The 19,717-nt window shown below is 42.1% G+C and overlaps 1 long non-coding RNA gene across 5 annotated transcripts; it reads left to right on the top strand.

Annotated features, from left to right (window-relative positions):
* Window positions 1-179: 179 nt before the first annotated feature.
* On the top strand, window positions 180-18,125 carry LOC106014627 (uncharacterized). 5 transcript variants are annotated; one of them, XR_005265698.2, is made up of 11 exons: window positions 180-444; window positions 534-2,552; window positions 3,857-4,031; window positions 5,634-5,730; window positions 6,739-6,902; window positions 8,234-8,406; window positions 9,655-9,747; window positions 10,327-10,466; window positions 10,819-10,913; window positions 13,639-13,815; window positions 15,497-18,125. It is a non-coding gene; the product is annotated as an uncharacterized lncRNA (long non-coding RNA). The 5 variants fall into 5 exon arrangements; XR_003497052.3 differs by having other exon boundaries at window positions 8,234-8,418; XR_011809332.1 differs by having other exon boundaries at window positions 6,736-6,902; window positions 8,234-8,418.
* The last annotated feature ends 1,592 nt before the right edge of the window (window positions 18,126-19,717 follow it).

Raw genomic sequence — 19,717 nt, 5'->3', positions numbered from 1 at the left:
TTAAAGGAACCTCTTTAAAAATACACGTTTGAGGACTTGTACAAAGTGCAGGAGAAGGATGAAAAATAATAACGAAACTAACAGAAAACTGAAGATTGAGGCCAGAGCCTCAACCTGCCGCGGGCGGCTCATCCCTTGGGTACCGAGGGATGCAGAGGGAGATGCTGCCAGCGCCCCTTTGTGAGCAGACAGTGGGACCAGCCTCCGCCCACCACCCCTGGCAACGGGGGGGGGGGGTTGTTATAAAGGCTCTCCCTTCCCCAGAACCCTTCCTCACCACCAGCAGTGGGTCAGTGCCGGGGGGCCGAGCGGGCGCGGGGATGGCGCGGCACCGGCAGGGCCGTGGCAGGCGGTACGGGGGCAGCGGCCGGGGCAGGGTACCCCCCAGCCGCAGGAACAGGAAAAATCGGAGGTTTTCCAACAAGCCGCTGAACAAGAAGAAAGGTGAGGCTGAAAGGACCGTTAAAAGGCGGGTAGCGGCCTGCGGAATTGTAATCATGCGCTTAATGCTCCCCGCTGTGTTGTCTTGGCAGGGTACGTGCGTGTCTGTGCCACCTACTACTACCGGAAAAGGAGATGAACGTGCCCCCACCTGCCTCTCCATTGCCGTGCTCTGCCGGGGGAAGCAAGACCAAGCCCCAGAGCATCCCAGGAACAAGACCAGCCGCAACGCCAAGAGTAGCATCACCCGCAGGCCCGCGCCCAGCCTCGGCGGCAGCACGGACATGGAAAAAATCCCAATAAACCCCCCAGGACGCAGCCAGGGTGTGATGGCATTTGGGGTGGGGGATAGGGGATGCGACTGAGGGGATGAGGGGACGTGCGGCAAACCACGCAAGGTTTCCCAGCCAAGCTGGGCTCAGAGCACTCTATGCCATGTCTCCATTGCAGATGGGGAGCCAGAAGGGAAAAAAATCTAATTTTTGGATTAAATCACCTTTCCCCCAGCACCCATGCCCCACGGGAAACCCTGTCCCAGCAATTCTCCCCCAGCCTCTGCTTTTCTGTTTGCCTGAGGAGACAAAAAAACAAACAAAAAAAAAGGAAATGAATCAGGGGGCTGGGGTGGCAAAGCCAGTCCTAAAACCAGCCCCATGGTTTTGAGGGCTTGGAGGTGACGCTCTGTGATGCTTTTATTTTATTATTATTTTTTACTCTTTCTGCTTTTGGGTGGGCTTTTATTTTGATCATTTCTTGTCTTTTTTATTTTTTAACTTCTACTTAATTCCTCTTGACTTTTTTTTTTTTTTTTTTTTACCTCTACTTAATCTTTTTCCTTTCCTTTCCTTTCCTTTCCTTTCCTTTCCTTTCCTTTCCTTTCCTTTCCTTTCCTTTCCTTTCCTTTCCTTTCCTTTCCTTTCCTTTCCTTTCCTTTCCTGTTCCCCTTTTCCCCTTTTATCTTTTTACATTTTTTTCTTTTTTTCTTTTTTTTTCCCTTTTTTTTTATTTTATTTTTTTTCATACCACAGCTGTGGGCACTTCACAGCTGAGTGGGGACCTGATGAGCAAAGATCCACAGCTGGAGTGGGTGGTGCTGGTGGATGGTAGGGGGGACGCTTGGGGCACCCTGCATGTAGGCTTTAAATACAGAAAAAAGCAGATTATTTAGCTATGTAAAAAACAGCACATTTATTAATTTTACAGACAGTGCCCAATGCACAATGGCACTGGCCCTGAACCCAGCTGCACTTTGTCAGAGCCGTGTGCTGTGCTCTAAGGCCAAGCTGGGCTCTCGCCTGTTGGGTCTTCTCTCTGGGCTTGGGACACTGCTGCTTGGGCTTGGCGGGGATCTGGGCTCATTTGGCCGGGTTTGGGGCTTGGGCACAGGACTGAGTTGGGTGAGCTTGGAAATGGAGCTGAGCCCTGTGTTTCGGGGGCTTGCGAAGAGGCCCAGTGTGCTGCTACTGAGGCTTGAAAACAGGGACCCCGTGCTGGGGTTCCAAAGCAAGATGAAGATGAAAATGAAACAAAGCAGAAGCGAGTGGGAAGTGAACCAAAGATCTCCAGCAGGGCTAGAGATGTCTGCTGTCTAAAGGTGTGGATTTCTGCGAGCTGGAGGCACAATATGTTCAGGATGTTCTGGGCTAATAAATCAATAAATCCAACCTGAATCAGTCAATGCCTATACAATGCACGACTATGGCACTGAAGATTAATATTCAAGGTATGACAGTGACTAACTTATGACCTTGTCTAAAGTCCAAACTGTTTGAACAAGTACAGGCTGTAGCTTTGTGGAGCTGGAAGGATCCAGGGCTCCCTGGATGCCTGTGCTCCCTGCAGTGTCCCATCTGCTCAGTAAAGCAACAACATAAAGCAATGGTGAGCTGCATCCACAAACAGCCCCAGCTGCAGGAGAAACCAATCCCAGGTGGGTGCAGGTCCCTCATCCAGCCCCAGCAGCCCCACAGGATGTGCCCTGACACCCGTGGCCAAACACTGCTGCTAACCTTAAACCAGGAGCTACCAGCCACCACCGTGTGAGTTGTGCCTCATGATCCACCTGCAGGAACTGAAAGGATCTGTGCCAAAACCTGTGTGTGAAGAGAGTGGTGAGAAAAGCCCAGCCCCACGCTGCAGGGGCTGTGTTGGGGACACCTCTGGGGCCATGGGGATGCAAAGGGGTGGTGGGGGACCCGGAGCCCCGTGCACCCCAAGGGGTGGCTGCCCTGGCCCTGCACCACAGCCCTGGGGATGTGCTGGTGCCAGCCTGCAGCTGGGCAACACATCATGGGCACCAGGCGAGCGCCTGGCAGCTGAGGGGCAGCAGGGTCACACACACGGATGGGAGGGTGCAGGGAGGGACGGGGGAGCAGCAGCACCCTGCGTCTCCTGCAGGGAGAGAAAGGTGCTGAGAGTCTATGTAGAACTTGGGATCAAAGCCTCCAACTTTAACCTCAGCTCCAACTTCACACCTGAGCTGTAGGCAGTCAGTAACAAGCAGGGGACCTGCAAACAGCCACTTAAACATGTTAAAGGAAAAACAGATTAAGAAAAAGGAAACAACGAGGCATTTCATTAGACCCTTGGGAGCACCAGGGCCTCCTGCACAAAGGCGTGCTCTCCTCTGGGGGACTCAGGCAGCCAATGCAAAAGCAACTTCATTATCTAGTACACTTTGAGAAAGCTTTTCTCCAAGTGTTCTTGAGCTTCCAGTTTTATTCAGGCACTTCATGTTCTTGTTCTGGGTAGGCATGGCAAAGCTGTGGTGTGTGTGTGTGACTTATAGGCCTCGCTTTAGGAAGACAGTGTTGAATTTACTTTATTTGGGGGCAAACAGCTTTCCTGAAAAGATGCAAGATCAGTTGTGTGCAAGCCAATTCCTGAGTTCATATTTAGTAAGAGCAGAAACTGTATTTTCAGTGATGTTCAGTGATGGTTGGGTAGCTGGGCAGAGAGAATTACTTTTCTCTTACTAATTAATGACTTAAATTTTGTCATATGTGGTATAACTGTGAAAACATTTGAATTTATTACTTCCATTTCACAGGGTTATTAAAGCCCAAGTTATTCTTGCTACTTTATAGCATAGGAGGCATTGATATTTGTCAGTAATTCTAAAGCTGGTTTTAACAGGAGTTGTCCTCAGCATCTTCTGTTAATTAGACCGTGCATGTTAAAGTGTCTGCTACAGACTGAAGTGTTTTTAGGGTTTAATGCTGACTTGAAGTGAGGTTTATAGTGCCTTTTTTCTTGAGGAAAGTTTTTGTTAGTGGGATTCCCTGGTTAACTTCTTCACTGGAGTCCTTTAACCCTGGCTAGAGTTACTCATTCAGCAGTACTGTTAGTGTGACTTGTTTAGTTTTTTTTTGTGCTGACAAGGCTTAACTGGAAAAGGCTGTGTTATGCCATGCAGGTGTATCCTGGGAAGTGCAGTGTATCTTCTGGGTTTGGGCCTTTGCAAGAGGTACTGCCTTTTCCAGAAGCTGCAATTCGCTATTTTCCTGACCTGCGTCTCTCTGTTGCTGTCCTACTGCACTTCGGTCATGTGCAACTAAAACTTCTTGTCAGTCCCACTTCTGGATGCTGAGGTAATTTTGCCTTTAATTCCAAAGGAAAAATCTGCTTAAAAAGTAAATGCATGTAAACATTCACAATACTATGTGCTTTGAGTGTCTGCTTGGTTGTTTTATCACACAGTTGTGCGGACGTTCTTCAGCAGCATGTATTGTGAGATGTGATGAGGTGCTGTATGAGGATTTTAATTTATTTTCACTCAAAATAGTGAGCACGTTTCCTTAAAGGATTCCTGTAATTAGACACTTGATAGCTCTTTCAGTGACTGGGTATAGCAGACCTATGTAGTTCACACACTAGATAACTCCCAAGCTTTTCTGCCTCTTGTGAGGCTGAGTTTATAGGAGCTCTGATGGCATTAAGTGGCCTGAAAAGCCTCACCTGGTGCCTTTACTCACTAGTTCTGCCTGTTTGCTAGGAGCACCATTTGATCTTGGGTTTAAATGGCTCCCTGGAGATTGCCTGAGCTCTGTCATGGGTGTGTATATGCCCGGTTCTTTTTCTGACACTTTTCTAGATGAAAAACAGACAGTTTTTTTTTTTTCTCTGTGAAAAGCCCAGAAGCTGCCCCATGTTGGATAAGAACCAGTTTCAGCTGGCACCAGAAAAGTCCTGCTGCTGGCCAAGGTCACAGCGATGAGCAATGCTGGTTGCACTTCTGTGAGAGCAGATTTAAGAACAGAAATAGTGCAGAACAGCAGGTGGCAGAGAGGAGTAAGAAAATGTAGAGAGAAACAACACTGCAGATACCAAGGTTGGTAAAGAAGGGGAAAAGGTGCTCCGGCTGCTTGGAGGAGAAGTTCCCATGCAGTTCATGGAGAGCCCCAAGGTGGAGCAGGTCCCTGTCCTTATCTTAACGCTCGAGCCCCTTTTCATTGTATCTTCTTCCCCTGTCCTTCTGAGGAGGGTGAGTGAGTGGTGTGGAGTTTACCTGTCCAGCAGGCTGAAACCACCACAGGAGGCAGTCTGTGTGAATTATCTAAGCACTTTGGTTTGGGAGTGTCTTCGCTGGCAGAGCCCTGGGAGCCTTGGGCAGAGCCAAGTATGGTTATTCAGTCATCTAATTTAGTTTCTTTATCGGATACACTTAAATACAGATTCATTATATTGACAACTTAAAACTAAGGTAGCATGTGTAATATATGCAGTGGGCTTTCTATTACCCTTGTGTGCAGGTAAGAAGTCCTAAATTTGGCTTTATACATGTTATGCAGAGCTTGTTCCTAGGACGATGGTAAAGCTTTCCACACTGCTCTAGGCAAATGGGAACAGATGCTGATGCAGAAGCATGTCAGGACACAAATACTGGTTTCAGCAATGGCCTCTACACAGCTGATATTAAAGCTTCTTACCCTTGACCAGATATGCTTCAGGTCACTTGCTTCTAACCATCTATTTAGAATGAATACTTGTGAAATAGGCGGATAATGCAGGTAGCACTAGTTAGAAATGGTTCTTAGACACAGTGTGGTTATCCTCATACAATAATAAACTGCAATTTATGAGGTCCTGTACAGAGCCGATCCACTGAAACTTCTGGGTTAATGTTATATTATGGGATGATTCTTTTTTATGTTAATTTTAACTTTATTTGCAATGTACTGTTTTTCAACCAGGCTGAAGCTCAGAGCATGAGTACATCTTTGGCTTGCCAAGCAGAGGAGCTGGAAAATAGACCAAAAAGATTAAGAGCTACTTCAGCGTTTTTGTCAGGTAGGACTTGTCTTGTGCTTTGCTATCAGTGACACTTTGCTTTTGTTTCTGAGCCCTTGTATGAATTTTTGCTCTTGAGTTTACTTTGTACTTTGTTTCTGAGTTACTGCAGAGCTGTGCTCAAGCCCATCCTATACTAGGAATGTGGATCTTGTTTGATTGAGAGTGCTTGGAAATGTAATTAAGCAGCTCTGGTTCCTTGATTGGATTTAGTGGTCTTTATGTGTTATAGAGGACATTTAGGATATATATATATATATATATATATATATATATATATATGTATATACATGGGTTTTTGGAATCCCTTCAGGAATTAAAATTAAAAAATGAAACACTGATAATGTGTCTGATCATCACAGTGCTATTGAAGTATTTCTGTTAAGCAGCTGTCCTTGTCACAACTCTGTTAGCAGGCAGTAGCCTTCCATGTGGCAGTTTGCTTCTGGTAAGAGCAGTCAAAGGAACAATGTTATTTCTAATATAAATACTTGTAGTCATGAAGGGCAGGATAGCTAAAAGTGAGAGGTTGCTCATGATAGTAGAGAGGGGAATGGATGGTCTATAGAGAATATATTCTGGAGAGTCTTGGTGCTCCTGCTGTAGTGCTCTTCTGTCACCATGTGACCTCATTCTGCTTTACAAGAATGGTTTCAAATGAGTTGAAATTGCGGACGGCAGACACCCAGGTGAATACATGTGGTGTCAGCTTCCTATGTCAATGACTGCTTTACACTAATGTATAGCTTTTCAGACTGCTCAGGTAAATATATTTTTTTGTTTCAGTTGCAACAGTTAAGGTTACTGCAGAAAACTTGCTTGGACGTTTCTGACAGGGGTGTAATAAACTCAACATTTTGGTTGATAGCTTAATAGGTTTTTCCTTTTCTTTGAAGCGCTCAGGGCAACAATGAAATACTGTTAATGCTCTACTTAAAAACTACTTAGGAAGATAAATGGTGTCATGGTATTTCTTTTCCTGCTGTGTTCTCCCACTTGTTCCAGTAGAAGGCTCATGCCAACATGATGACTGTCTAGCAGCTTTTCATGCCGGTCCACGTGCATCTAATTATTAGCTGTGTGTCTCGTGAAATGATTTAAGTGACATGAGTTCCAGAGCAAGCGATTGCTGCGCACCTTTCAAGTTTTGTTGGTCACGAAGTGTGTTCCAGGTAAGGACAAATAGCCACATTATTCCTGATGTAGCCAGAAATTGTAGCTACCCCAGAAGTGCAGAAAATGTTGGGGGAGTTGGAGGACAGAAGGTGAATTCAAGACAGTTTCCCAGTAGTTTAGAGACGCTGTGCTTGATTTGTGGTCTTCTCCATTGTGCCTGTCACCTTTTCCTTTAAGGTTTTTATGCACTTAGAAACACCTCAGTGTCTCTTTAGTTAACTGAGTGAATTGTGATAGTTACAGTTTGCTGCCCTGAACTTAGCTGTTAAATCCTAGTACCACAGGGCTTGCACTAGCCTACAATAATAGAGCAAGGCATTATCTTTAGTAGGAATGTGACTGCCCGTGAGGGCTGTCAGCTGAGAACACTGCTTGCTTAAAAAACTAACAACTTATTTGCCCCATGATATAGGTTTGACTGAGGCAGTTATTGCAATATAGAACATTTAAAAAGCTAATGTTTCTTGGGAATGCGTTGTTTGGTATGTAGATGACATCCAAGCCTGTTTTCCCCTCTGGGTGGATATGCATTTACAAGAGTAACTCCAGGTATATTAACCACTTAACTTTTTCCTCTAATGACCCAGCAGTAACAGGTCCCTGAGGCCTGACTAAGAAATGAGTTGTGTGGTATAAGAAGAAAGATTAAGCAACATCCATACTGCATAAGCCTCTTTCTCTACTGTTTGGTAAGGCCACAAAAGACTTGAAACTGCATCCCTGCAGAAACAAGCTCACAAACTCTTCTTAAGTAGTCAATGGACATGTGTCTGCTGGTCACTGGTCAGACTGCATCGCTGATGTTCAGTTGCCATTGCCATTTTGACCACCAGATGTCTGCACTGAACTTAATAATGTAGTGTAGCCTCAGGGAATAACATCTCCGGAAATAGGAGGAGAGTTAAGTGGCAGGGAAGGGAAGGAAAATGCACACAGGTTGGGAAGGGCTTTCTCCCAGGCCTTGGGTGCCCTTAAGTCAGGGATGATTTTCAGGGCTTTCTTGTCATTTTCTTGTTACGCAGCCCAGGGCTAGGTTCACACGGTCTCCAGGTGCTAAAGTGAGTAGGTATCACTGTGCAAAGTGGGATGAAAAAAGGTCCTTAGGATTACAATAAAATGTGACATCAGTCTTATGGGGTTATGGCTATTTAATCCGTAGTTGACGACATGTCTCTAGTTCACGGTGGTCCAGGGCAGAAGGGAGGGGTGTGTTGAAGATATTTGCATTTGGTGTTTCATTTTGTTAAGGAAGCAGTTGGACTGAAGCAAAGGCTTGCTGTGATAGATTTCTTCTTACCTCAAACTGATGCTTTCTGTTTACTTTTAGTGAAAAGAAAGCAGGCCTGCTCAGGCACTTCTTGCACAGCCAACAGAAGACAGCCCTAAGATGTTTCAGCACTGGTGTGAGCCCCGCTGCTCCATCTACTTCACCAGCTCTTGTTACAGACACCAGTCCTGTGTTTACCATGCACCTGCTGAAATACGAAGCTGCACAGAATTGTAAGGATCAAGGTGAAACTAATTTTTACTTCAAAGGGAATACGAAACGACATGGGTAATAGGCAGATGACAATCTTGTAGCAGCCAATCTCGTGCTGTTGCCTAAGCTGATTAATTTCTGTATTATTTTAGAACTGAAGTATAACAGTAATTTGTATTTAGGCTGTGGAATAGCTGTTTGTTACTGTGTAATGAGATTTGTGGTACTTCATGCTGTAGTGTGGGAGACTAGTTTAGTGTGATAGCAGAAGTATTGATAGATAAGGCATGTAATGTAGTGTGTGGTTGAGGGTTGATAACAAAAGGATCACAGGATGACACTGGAGACCCTAGGTCTATCAACAAGTCATGGGTGGTCAAAGTAATGAAAACCTGGGAGCAAACAATTTTAGGAGGTTAACAGAGATCCAATAAAAGCTATGTAGTATGTACCATTTTAGTGTTTTTACGTGTAAACTTTGATGTGGTGAAGACAAATGAAGAGCGAGATGCCTTATGTCCTCTGGCGGACAGAAAAGGGGGAAGATGGTATATCATGCCCTTTTTGCCAAAGGGTTTGACAGCTTGGAATAACTTATTTCCCAGTTAAAGTCAATAACCTTAGAACGAACAGGTGTATTTGAAGGTAAGCACAACAGCAGAGGGGTAGAAAGAAAGATGCTTCTGGAAAGCAGTTAGTGTCCTCAGAATTCTCTGGATTAAAGGGAAAGATGGTGCCCTGTACTGCAGAGAGTGTGATGTGGGCTCCGTGGCCTTAACTGAGACCCCTCAGAGTCAGCAGTGTCCCAGAGAAATCCCAATGACCCTCTCTGTGGTGACTGGCACAAAGACAACCCTGAAGAAGCAGCTATTCTCTGTAAGCTTTCTTTCTAGTCGAAAGTATTCTGTGAAAGTTGCTGGCACAAAGCCTATTTAATGTTGTAAACATAAGCTTTTTAACGGGAGGTGTTCACAGCTTACTCAATTTTCTGTTCGGATAATCTGTAGGAGTTTGATGTTTAGTGTAGAATTGGAATGTTTAAAATGTCACGTAGCCCTATCCTTTTCAGTGAGTAGAAAAGATTTTTGTCACAAGTGCAGCTTGACAGTTGTTTTTCTGCCTAATTTATTTTAAGAACAGAAGTAAGAATGTACTGTAGGCAGCACAAAAGATTGATACAGTTCAATCTGCAAGATTCAAGAGTTTGCAGGCTATAGGTCATCCATCAAATATTTTTATCCTTTTATCCTTATCCTCTTGTGTTTCAGGTGTCTGAGGTGTGTTCCTGAGAACCTGACTGTGATGGAGACCTTGGAGTTTTACCTGGAAAGACCTATGTTTCTCAGCATAGAGAGTAGCAGGTGATCGTCAAGCCTTTTCTTAGTTAATAAATCTCTTCTCACTTGTAGAAATCAAAGGTCTAAAGAAATGTTTAGGAGTGGCAAGCATTCTGAATTTGTAATTTATTTTTAGCTTTGGTTCAACAGAGCTGTTCTCATAGTTGTCTCAGAATCTCAGGAATAAAATCTCAGGCATTAGTACTGCAATGTGGCTGTCCACTGAAAATGACTGATGGGATTCTGACAGCAGGTGTGGGAGCTTCATTTCAAAGCAGAAAGTGAAACTGCCTTTTCTTGGAAAGCCACCTAATGAGAGCTATTTTTGTACGCAGTGAAAATAGTGTGGTGTTTGCTGAAGAAAACTAGAGTGAACAATTGCTTGTTTAATGACTAGCCTTAAAACTGCGCAGAGCAGAGGTGTTAATCAAGTCTCTAAACTCAAGCAAGTCTAAGATCAAGCAGCACCCTATGGGATTTAGTATTGACTGAGTAATTTTTTTGAGCTAAATTAATAAAAATGTGAAGTCCAACTTGATTTTCAATTGATGCATATGCCCAGGAGTCTGTAGTCTTTGAAGAACCTTTCGTGTCATTTTTCAGACATCTGTATCCTTAACGCTTCCTTCATGATGATGGACACTACGATGAATCTTGATGATGCCTAGTCCCAAGAAGCATAGATTCCTTTGAAGGCTTTGTGTACTTCTGATATAACTTGAGGGCTTCAGGTGGAATAGCAGGTGGGATCAAGGCAGTGTATGCTGCCCTGTGGTTTTACATCAATAAACTTCTGTCTGTGTGGTACTCAGGCAGGAGATACCGAAGGCAGCTCTGTTGCACTTCAGTGCTATGTCTTATACATAGCTTTCTTTTCAACCTTGAAGGAAGTAAATCAAACATATATCAAATCACATCTATGCTAGGTCACTGTTGGGAATCAACTGAAAAATATACCTTAAGCAGGTGTTTGTATTAGTTACCTATTCAATTATGTTAGCAGATTGAGATTTATTCTTTTTCATGTCTTCAACTACCAAATACTCCTACATTTTTTCATGGAACTGGATATCTGAAACATTTTTCTTCTTACAGATGAAAGTCCAGTGTTCTTAGAAAACATTGTAGTATTGGCTTCAAAACCTGTCTGCTTATTGCAATCTACAAAGTCAAGACAATTTAATTAAAAGGTAAGTTGTGCTTTTGTTTGTGGGTGTTCTTTTTTCTTCATACTAAAAGTGCTTGCTGCTTTCACAACAGAAAGCCAAGATTCTCACTGGGTCTTGGACACAGTCCTGTACTGTGCATGTCGTCATTGTGTTTCTGTCATTCATTAAATTATTTTTTTTGAGTCTTTGCAGTTAACATAGTGCCTTTTTTCCATGCGGGAACTTTTATTTATTCAAAGTAATTGATAAAATACTGGGCTTGTATGGTGGATGCTGCTTAATTATCTCAGTACTATATTGCCCAACTTTAAACCTGACCAGCTATGTTAATACTTCAGTTAATTGCTCTCATGTCACATAAAAGTGGTTCCACTGACACTTGGATGCTTTGAGTAAACATTTGATGTGGGTTGTTCCGGAAATGGTGGTTGTTGTTGTTTTTTGTTTTTTGTTTTTTTTCCAGAAATATGCACACTGACTGGTAGCTTTTTGTAATTTCTCTTCAGTTGTTGCAGAAACCAAGTATTATTGGACTGTTTCTGATATAATTCTATTAGCAAAATTTGGTTGGCAATTACAGCCAGCTCCACAAGGCCATAATATTTTGTTAACTGGTAGTCCATATCATAGATGTGAAGTGTAGTAAGAACTGAGTTTTAGCCCTACAAAGTTAGTGATGGCAGATAATCTTTAAGGTCTCTTTGAATCCAAGCCATGGTAAGATTGTGGTGTATGTGTAGTGTGGGAGCCCAATAAGGAAAAGACTAGTTAATGTTTTGCAAGATCGTTTCCCACAATACAGAGGGGAAAATGGCTATGGTCATCTTGTTGGGGTAACCTCACAGGGTTGAGGTCTGCTTCTTAACACACTTGTGAGACCCTGTAAGTAGCAGTGTCCCTTGAACTACAATTTAGCACATGAAAGATACTATGAATAGACACTTGTAACTGCAGTACTTATAAAAGCTATAGAAAATCAAAGCTGAATCCACTGGAAGCCAGGTGTTAGTAGATGTCCCTGGAAGGGATTTTTGGTTTCTTGCAAAAATGCAGCATAAATAAAAATATGGTTCTTGTTGAAAATCTTGTTCTGCTCCTTGGTACTGCTTACTAATAAGATTTGGAAGGGTGAATTCGGAAGTGCAGTTTTTTATCCTACACGTTCGTTTTTGGAGCATGAAAAAATTGTTCCTTAGAAGCTGAGCTTAGAGGATGAATGTCTTAAATAATATGGGCAGCCTGAGCACCTAATAGTTGTGGTTGTTTTATTTTTGGCTGTAGACTGCTCAGCAGCTATTAAGTGCTTTGACTACAAAAATATTTATTTAGGAAAAAAAAAATGGCTTCATGGGTCTCAGTGTTTGTGCTGATGGAAATCTGCTAGAAAGCATATTCAACTACATCCTGTACTGCTCAACACCCCTGAAATAACACCACCTACAGAATAATAAAGTATCAGGGAAAACCTGCTCAGTGGATTGCCAGACTTGTGACATGCCAACAAAATGAGTTACCAGGACTTGAGCAGAACGAACTGTGAATTACTTGCTGAAAGATGTTGTCAAAGGGTTTTTCTTGTCATAACAATATCTTGCTAAAATGTTGTTTCTGTGAACAAGCTTCCAATAACAAATAGAGTGGGGAAGTGAATGTCCTGAAGCTACATAATAAGCTGAGTGTTTCAGCTGGATGGTGTTATGAAATAACAGAGGGCAAGGTACCAGCATGTTATGAAGGGATGTTTTTGCTCAAGTATCTGTATATACTTGGAAATTTTTGAATTTTCTCAGTGCCAAGTAGAACTGCTTGGAAAAAGATGGGTCACGTTGCTAGTCACTATGGGGAAAGACCTCTGATGGAAGAGTGCACAGGTGTGGTGTGAGCTCTTCAACACTGAAGGTGTTGTCTCCCCCTATAGGCAGCATGTTCTGCGTTGAAGTAGACTGAGCTGTACTTACTATGGGAATGTATTTTGTTACCTCCAAAATACCGGAGTCAGTGACAATCTTAAAGTCCTCTCAAAATTTTTGATGACCTGGCTGGTAAGCAGGTGGTGAGAGGCACTGGCTGTGCTTGCTGTGTACTCAGCCCAGCCATCCTTGACATCTGTAGTCTCCTTAAGACCGCTGTCATTGCCCCTCCTGGTGAAGATGAACTGCTTTAAATTAATGCCTAAGGCAAAACTGAGAGTAATTAGGGTAGAAGTTTTGTTTATGTTGCTTCTCACAGCAGAGATAAAGCATTCTGTGACCTTAGGAAGTCAATGAGAATTCTTTTGTCTTGAGGCATCTGGAGAGGCTAAAGCTTTTGAGCTTAATTTTTATTGTTTTGAGAGCTTGAAAGTAGAAAGTAAACTAACTTGTGCTGCTTTTCTTCAGCCTTAAAAAGGCTGAATAATACAAGTATATTTAGAGGAAGGGTATACTTAATGATTTATTTTAAATTCAGTTAGTTGCAGACAGAAAAACACCACTCACATTCAGACAGCATTGAATCAGTGCGCTGACAGAAACTGGGACAGAACTGGTATTTAAGGTATTACAACTTGCATGATCAAGTCCTTATGTCAGTAACATCTAATATGCTAAGAACTTTATATTTTCTGATATGCCAAAGACGTTCTCTTTGATACATATATATATGTGTGTGTGTGTGTGTGTGTATAGTGGGGGGCTTTTTTTGGGTCACTGCTCTGTGTTGCTGTCTGGTGGTTTGTGGTTGACAGCAGGGCAATGTGTCTTTGCAGGATGAGAGAATTTTCTGCCGGAGAACAGCCTGTGACTGCGAGACCCCCAGTGCTGATCTCTTCTGCTGCTCAGAGTGTGACAGTCACATCACCAGCCAGTGGCTCAACCAAATGGGGCGCAAGCTCTACTACAGTGGGGACAACTGGACCTACAGCTGTCACCAGTGCTGTTGCCTGGTATGGGTAAAGTGTTTTGGAGGGGAGCAAGAATGATTGTTGTTTTTAGCAAAATGTACTTGGCAGCAGGTCGTTTGCTCTCTCTTCACCTGCTTTTCAGACTAAGAATGATACTAAAGCATTTATAGGGCATGCGTCAAATGACACACCACCAGTTTTCTTCCTACTGCTGAATAAGTAGGTCTAATGACTGAAAAGAAAAGCTTGACAAAAGCTTGGAAACCTTGACACTATATTAACATTTTTTTCTTTTAAGTGTTTGTCCACTTCTGACAACTTTTATAAGGTCATCTGATCTTTAAATGATTTTTAAAGGTTCTTTCACATGTGATGGATTTTGATGGAAGAGTTTCAGTTTTTAATTACAACAGCTGGATACATGTCTCATCAAAATAGACAGGCAATTTTCTTTTTTAATTCAGCAAAAGTTGGAAAAATTGAGTGCCAGTGCCATGTGGTAAATTAGAAAAGGAAAAAAAAAAGGAATGAAGAAAACCAAAATTACTGGACAAACACACAATATTAAGAACACTTATTTTCTCATTAAGTACTATAAATTATCTCCCTACAGCTTTAATTTTTGCACTGATATACTAATTAGTGCAGCAGTGAACTTCATTAAAATTAGCAGTTTTCATTTATAGCTGTCTGTATAACATTGTTTTTAAATGTGATATTAATCAAGAGGTATCTGAGCGTCAGGAAACAAATTACATTCAAAGCTAAGTTACTGTTAAGAGATAATTATATGTAATATAATATAGTATTGTGTTTTGTATTCTCCTAAGATGATTTTAATGTTGGCAAAAGAACAGCAAGAAACATTTGCAGACAGCAGCAATGACATCTGTCATTATTAAATATTATTAAATATGATGGGTTTTACAAAGGATGCTAAGTTTGTGGTCAGCACTTCCTTGCCTAATTTTATGATTAGGTTAACAGACACACAGAACTAAAAGACACTGATACAGTAAATCAGTGCTATATCTAAGGTTAGGTGCAGTGTAGATGTATAGATGTTATCAACGTCTGAAGTAGTTACAAAGTTGCCTAATGCAAGTTTAGTTTAGTTTATGCTCAGATCCTACAGCAATGACTGCTTTTTTTTATTTTTTTTTTTTAAAGTTCCACTAAGTGGAAGATAACACGTATTGCAGGTATTGTTCTAACAACTCTTAGCAGTTGACAGTAAAATACCTTTTGACTGTTGCTAGTTAGATCCATGTTCAGTGCTTTTCAAACATGCTAACTTAGATCTATTTGCATTGATAATTTCCTATTTAAACAGTTGCTGTGATTGCACAGATTTCTATGTGACCATGCCCCATATGGGCATGAGTCTGCAAGGCCATCACTGAAAAATCGTAGTTTAAGGAAAGTTATTGTAAACCAGTATTTAATGCTGTCTTCAAAAACCCCAGAGAACTCAAGTTCTCTTCCTATAATAATAGTGTTGTTTTTAGTCAAGAAACAAGCAAATAATACTCTGCTACATTTAGGAAACTTCGTTTCACTATTCAAATACGCAGTTACATGATCAACCAGGCTGAGAAGCTGATCCTTAAAATCTATTTCAATTCTGGCAAAATAATTTTTTTCCATTTGACAGGAAGCAAAGTTAGCTAATAAATGGGAATGTATTCCATCAATGTATTGAGCTTTGCTTCAATTTTTACAGGAAGGAGAAGTGGACTGTTGGCCTGTTCTGTGCCCCAATCTAAACTTTAAGTACGCAGCCATGTCAGAAGGAGAGTGCTGTCCCTGCTGCGTCAGTGACCCCTGCCTGGCTGACAACATCACCTATGACATCAGGAAAACCTGTCTAGATGGCTCTGGAATTACAAGACTTAGTGGCGCTATATGGACCGTGGTGGGATCTCCTTGTACAACCTGCAAATGTAAAGTACAATGGACAAGGTTGAATGGTAATGGAAATGTTGGTTGCTACATAAAAACAGGGTCGTTTTCTGCCGTTGGAAGCTCATATTCAGATTGCTGCAAAGTGAATCAGACCTGAGGGCAGAAAAAGTAGCATACCAAAACAATTATGTGGTCTGCAGGGTGGAAACAGAACAATCTGTGCTTGTTTTCTTAAAAATGTTGATCACAGCTATGTAATATCCTAGCACAACTTACAGGCATTCTGTTGGCGAGCATTTCAGGCATTTTTATATGAAACTAGGCTAACATTTTAATAATTAATTCATGTGAATGTTTATGAAAATGTCTTTTGCAGAGCTGGTAAGCAGAGTCACAAATACTAATACAAGTTTCACCAGCAAGTATATAAGTAGAAACCCCATATGAAGGCACTTCCATAAGAGAAGTGGGAGGGAAACGTCACAGTTTCTATTTCCTAACCAAATCATCATGTATTCTGTCCAGTGGCTTTCAGGCAGAAGAACAGTCTGTCTCCCCTTTTCCATGCAGTGGTGGTCCCACTGGGCTACTTTTCTGTGACCTCTCTTGTGTACTATCCCTGATCTCAAAAATTTTGTATGGTTTTCTGATCAGTGGGCCAGCATGAACAGGGAGAGAGCAAGAGCACGTCTGCTTTATTTGCTGCTCTCTGAGTAGATCAGAGAGGTCACTGTAGGGAGTACTCTAACCCATAAGTATGTACATAATGAACACTGCCAGCAGTTCTACAGAGAAAGGGTAAAGGCGTTTGTCTCTAAACAAGGTAGATAATGCAGAGCAGTGTGTGCCAGGAGGAGCTCCAAGCTAGCAAGCTCAGCCTCCCCAGAGTGCCTACTTTGGGGCTGCCCAAGTGTAGGAGGGACCAGGGCCAGAAAAATTATTTTCCATCATTTTCTGGAAGTTGTTTCAGGCATTGTTTTCCCAGCTGTTCTCCTGTCACAGTGTCTGCAGTGTGAACCTTGTGCCTGGATGCTGCACTTCCCCATTTACTGGGCTTACAGTTTGAAATCGTAACCTTTCTGGCATCTGGTCTGGTCCACTAGGTTCTTGCCTGCTTCTGCCCTCTGCCACAGTTCACTGCCCTTCAGTTGTACAGGAGTAAATGTTTTAGAGGCTGTGATACAAGCAGAAATGACAACATGGACCGGATTAAAAAGGGCAATTTTCTGTGAAATTATACTTATACAAAGGTGATGCTCAATCTAGAATATGGTGTTCCTCACAAAAGAATAAAGTGAAGATCACTTACTTTTTCCTCACCACTTACAAATTATCTTAAGGTAGTTGTCACCAAAGCCAGTCGCTGTGGACTTAAGGCTGTAGTAGATACATTCTGTTTACAAAGGACTAATAAAAACCAGATGACAGTACCCTGTTTGCTGCTATTTTCAGACTCCATGGAAGCATGAACTCTGTGCTTTGTATCACTCTAAGTCAAAACTGATCTTCTCTTGCTTTTTAACAAAAATTAATGAACAGAATTATGAAAATATTGCATTGTATTACATAAAATATTCTTGTGTTCACTGTGGGAAACCAAGCTGTTTTTTCTAGGCTTTAAATTATTCAAGTTAGCTTTTCTGCCATTCTTCAGAGTTTTTCCTATTGATTAAACCAAGAATCTGAGAAATGGGCTTATTTCAGAAAAATCGAGAGCTTCCCAGTATGGATCAGATTAAAACTCTATATGTCAACTTTCTTGCATGGGACAAACCAAATCGAATCATCTTTATTGCCATTGTTGTATTGTGTCCTTCACAGGAAGAAGGTGAGTATTAAGGAAAGCCGTGGATGAAACAGTGCAGAGGGAAAGTAGGATTTACTTATTGGATGAGCTGTAAGACCACATTTCTCAGAGCTGATGGATTCTCATTGGGATGTCACGTTGCATTTGTGCACTAGGGATGCACGTAAAGGGGTGTGGGTGGGCAAATAAAGTACAATGATGCAAATAGTCAAGGTATCCCAATGATTGTGGATGCCAATAGAGAACCGAATCCAGAATCAATTAATTGGTACAACTCCTCTGTATACTATGATATGAATTCATTAGTTATTTACTACCTACAATGAATTAATTCAGCACTAAACTACCTTAAGCAGCATTTCCTTATGGGACTTACAGTTTGTAGGCTGAAGGCCCAGCTGTGTCTTAGCTGACAGTAATGAACGTGCTGTGGCTAATTGAAGTGGGAGGTGTTACGGTTGCGGTATTCAGCTGACTCAGTGTTGACAACTCAAGTCATTTCTTTTAAAAAAAACAAGTCAGGCTCAGCAAATTTTGGCTGACTAAAACAAAATAAAGTTATTTTTGTGTCCTGTGTTCTAAGTTTTAGGCTCCTGAAAAAAGGTTTCTGAGCTGCCAAAATAAAATATTTTTTCCGTGCCTTTTTTCTCATTGCTGCAGCCATAGTCACCTTGAGGGGGAAGGGGACTTGTATTTGCTCTGCATCCCCTGCACTAACACAGTGTTTGACTGGAATCTCTGCCACCTCTGAAGTATCAATTAAATCCTGCCTAAAGATAAGGAGGCCTCCACTGAGCAGGGTTTGGTTTTCTCTTGATGGTAGAAAAATGTGCTTTCACTTCTGTGCTACAGAGGAGCTCTAGCACTAAAGTGTGCCTCTTTTTCATGACATGTGTATGCAGTGTTACATATATTGCAACTAACTGCCATGGTTTCTCCTATCTAGAATAAAACCGTGACACCTGTATCAGTATTTGCGTGCTTGCTTACACAGAAGACTATACAGTCCACAATCGTTGGCAAACATCATCCTTCCTTAAATTATTGGTTCTAATTCTTAGCTGCTCTTCTTGCCCCCATTCTCAGTATCTTAAGAAAATGAGAGCCATTTGTTATCATCCTACAATGCAGGTGAAAACGCCACGGCATTAAAACAGAGTTGGATGAATGGAATATAAGGCCTAATAAATGTGATTCATAGGAGCAGCTGCAGAGACAGGGAATAGGACTGAGACTTTTATTTAAAAATAAATAACAGTGGAATAAAATAAACTTTGTATTTCTATAGTCCTGTGTTTGACACTATCCCCAGCATCAAGCCTGCTTTATGTCCTTGTATAACAGTCAAGAGAGACTCTCATTTTTATAAATTAAGGTTTCAGGCCATACATTTCTGAAGCTGACACAGAAATGTAAGAAGAAATACCGATAATGGTTTTTTAGTGACCATCATCAGGGATCATTGCAGCTGGGAAGGGGTCTTGGCTGCCCTTTCACCAGTGAGCTGTTTCTCAGAGGAGCTATTTGTACAGAGAAGGCAAGCTAATGAAAACTAAGGCTTCTCTAAAGGCCAGCAGCTGCCTGCCCATGACTGAGCCAGGTTGTTGTTTTTTTCTATTTCCCCAGGCATAGCACCACTATCTTTGTGTTTTAAGTAATCAGCCAACTAATGGCTGGGAATTCGAGCCAGAAAGCAAAACCAAGATGATGACATGAGCTGGAAAAAAAAAAAAAAAGAAAAAGAAAGAAAGAAAGAGAGGCACAAGAAACTTGTGTAGTGTGGGAGAAGGGGAGGTGCACATAGGAGAGGGAAAGAGCTGGAAGAAGCTGTGTGTGTGCAAACAAATCCTGAGCTGTGGGGAGCACAGAGCCCAGGAGGCCACACAAAATCATAAGGCTCGCTGGAACTCGAGTAACCCTATTAGTTAATTGGTGACCTCAGGTGACCCCAGAAGCCAAAAAACTTAGACGCAGTGACCTCAAATGACCCCACAGGCTAATTGGTGACCTCAGATGACCCCAGAAGCCCAAAAATTTTGCAGCGCTGACCTCAGATGACCCCACAGGCTAATTGGTGACCTCAGATGACCCCAGAAGCCCAAAAATTTTGCAGCGCTGACCTCAGATGACCCCAAAGGCTAATTGGTGACCTCAGATGACCCCAGAAGCCCAAAAATTTTGCAGCGCTGACCTCAGATGACCCCAAAGGCTAATTGGTGACCTCAGATGACC

Source organism: Anas platyrhynchos, chromosome 4, assembly GCF_047663525.1.
Source record: "Anas platyrhynchos isolate ZD024472 breed Pekin duck chromosome 4, IASCAAS_PekinDuck_T2T, whole genome shotgun sequence".
In the NCBI taxonomy this organism is placed as follows: Eukaryota; Metazoa; Chordata; class Aves; order Anseriformes; family Anatidae; genus Anas; species Anas platyrhynchos.
This window is presented reverse-complemented; position numbering and strand designations above follow the sequence as displayed.